The sequence below is a fragment of the Staurois parvus genome, unplaced genomic scaffold (genome assembly GCF_062004578.1).
Source record: "Staurois parvus isolate SC_StPar_1 unplaced genomic scaffold, SC_StPar_1.0 ptg000461l, whole genome shotgun sequence".
NCBI classification, from domain to species: domain Eukaryota; kingdom Metazoa; phylum Chordata; class Amphibia; order Anura; family Ranidae; genus Staurois; species Staurois parvus.
Window position 1 is genome coordinate 1,072,677 of NW_028318257.1, and position 3,044 is coordinate 1,075,720.

The window sequence follows — 3,044 nt, forward strand, 5'->3', positions numbered from 1 at the left end:
AAGAATACTGTATGTTTTTTGTGAGTTTACTTAGACGGCAGAGCTCTTGACCAGTTATTTACTTTCTACCCCCCTCCCTCCACTGCATAGATACAAATCTAAGATAAACATTAGGAATAGTTCAGTGTTATAGAGGAAATCAGAGGGTACACAGTGATCCTATGTCAATGCACAAATAATAAAATGAGTAGATAGGAAATCTATGAATGAACAGGGATTGACAAAACATATGTGTTTTAGAAATTGTGATTTATTTTAGATGGGAGAGATCACAGCTAGATTTCTTAAAGCCACTCATTTACTAAAATTAAACTATGAATACAAGCCATCCCAGCAAAGTAGATAGTAAATAATTACCACTTCTTCTGCCCACAGTGCCCATTGCCAATGTCCCAATACAAGAAACAGTAGTGACATAGGGACTATCGGGAGGAACCACTGAGCATAGAGAAGGAATGGAAGATTGACACTCTAGGAAGAGTCAGTTTCTGAAGAGTCGTGATTATTACCTCACCACCTATGCAAAGTTTTCTATAGGAGAGGGCCTTTTCTGACCATAAAGATCCCTTTTCCTATATGATATAGAAACAGACGGGAAACAGCAAAAAAAAAAGACCAAGTTGTCCATCAAATCTGCCTCATTTGTTTTTCGATTTATGTATGTTTTTTTTAACTTGGGACAAAGATCTGTTTGTCCCAAGTATGTTTGAATCCACTTACTGTTGACTAACTCGCTACCTCTGCTGGAAGTCTATTCCAAGCATTGACTACTTTTTCAGTAAAATAATACTTTCTAAGATTAGTTTTGAACTTTCCTCCTGCTAGTCTGAGGTCATGTCCTTGTGTTTTTGGCTTCAAATTAAAAATACTGATCTCCCAAATCTTATTCACCCCCCTTGATGTATTTAAAGGTTTCAATCATGTCTCCCCTTTCCCTTCTTTCCTGCAGACTGTACATATTCAATTCCTGAAGTCGCTCCTGATATACACTATATTGCCAAAAGTATTGGGATGCCTGCCTTTACACACCCATGGACTATAATGGCATCCCAATCTTAGTCCGTAGGGTTCAATATTAAGTTGGCCCACCCTTTGCAGCTATAACAGATTCAACTCTTCCATGAAGGCTATCCAGAAGGCTTAGGAGTGTGTTTGGCCATTCTTCCAGAAGCGCATTTGTGAGGTTAGGCACTGATGTCGGATGAGAAGGCCTGGATCGCAGTCTACGCTCTAATTCATCCTAGAGGTGTTCTATCAGATTGAGGTGAGGACTCTATGCAGGCCAGTCAAGTTCCTTCACCCCAAACTCACTCATCCGTGTCTTTATGGACCTTGCTTCGTGCACTGGTGCGCAGTCATGTTGGAACAGGAAGGGGCCATCCCCAAACTGTTCCCACAAAGTTGGGAGCATGAAACTGTCCAAAATGTCTTGGTATGCTGACGCCTTAAGAATTCCCTTCACTGGAACTAAGGGGCCAGGCCCAACCCCTGAATAACAACCCCACACCATAACCCCCCCTCCACCAAACTTTACACTTTGCACAATGCAGTCAGACAAGTACCATTCTCCTGGCAACGGCCAAACTGAGACACGACCATTGGATTGCCAAACAGAGAAGCGTGATTCATCACTCCACAGAATGTCTCCACTGCTCTAGAGTCCAGTGGCGGCGTGCTTTACATTACTGTATCTGAAGCTTTGCATTGCACTTGGTGATGTAAGGCTTTGATGCAGCTGCTCGGCCATGGAAACCCATTCCATGAAGCTCTCTACACACTGTTGTTGTGCTAATCTGAAGGCCAAACGAAGCTTGGAGATCTTTAGCTATTGACTCTGCAGACAGTTGGCGACTTCTAAGCACTGTGCGCTTCAGCATGCGCAGACCCCGCTCTGTCATTTTACGTGACCTACCACTTGGTGGCTGAGTTGCTGTTGTTCCCAGTTGTTTCCACTTTGTTATAATACCCCTAACAAGTGACCGTGGAATATTTAGTAGCAAAGGCATTTCATGGATGGACTTATTGCACAGGTGGCAACCTATCACGGTACCACGCTTGGAGTCACTGAGCTCCTGAGAGTGATCCATTCTTTCACAAATGTTTGTAGAAGCAGTCAGCATGCCTAGGTTCTTGGTTGTATACACCTGTGGCCATGGAAGTGATTGGAACACCTGAATCCAATGATTTGGAGGGATGTCCCAATACTTTTGGCAATATAGTGTATTTTATCCCCCAGACCTGTCACCATTTTTTGCCCATCTCTGGACTTGTTCTATCTTATCAATTTCCAATCAGTAATCTTTTTGTAAGTGAGATCTCCAGAACTGGACACAGTATTCTAAATGAGGTCTAACTAAAGATCTACATAGGGGCCCTTTATGGGATCTTTATGTCCCAGGCTATGCTGCCTTTCTGTAGCATGTTGCAGCAGAAACATGGGATGCCATTGTTGACTTGTTTGGTAAAGTGCAGGTGTCAGGATGTTCTATAATATTTTATAGATCTAACATTAGATATATTTTTCCATGTTAAGGGCATGAATGCTAAGTGAAGTGGAGGCTAAATCTAAGGCCCCATGCACACTGGGCATTTAGTTCCGCTGCATGGGGCTCTGGTGCTTTGCTGAGGGTGGGAGGCATAGGCGTCCCCTTCTACTGGTGATCCCCATGGGGCAGTATTTGCTGAGGGACAGATGCCTAGAATGCAAGAAGTTAGCATTTTTGGCATTTGTCTCAGGGTGCATCAAACCCTAAACATTTGTACAGCTAAGTACACTGTTCCCCAGTAAAAAAAAAAAAGTTAACAAAAAAAAAAAAGTTTATATTCACACAGTATGTGAATAAATAAACATATATTGAAATTCTGGAAAGGGCTGGGTGTCACTGCAGGGGAATGGGGGTTCTGGAGGGAGTTGGGGTATTCTACAGAAGACTTGGTGGTCTTTTTAGGGGATGAGGGTGTTAAGGAAATGAGGGGGATTGGGTCTCGGGGGGCTCTCTTGGAGGCTGGAGGGATTTGCAGGGTGCAATGTTGGAGACCGGAGG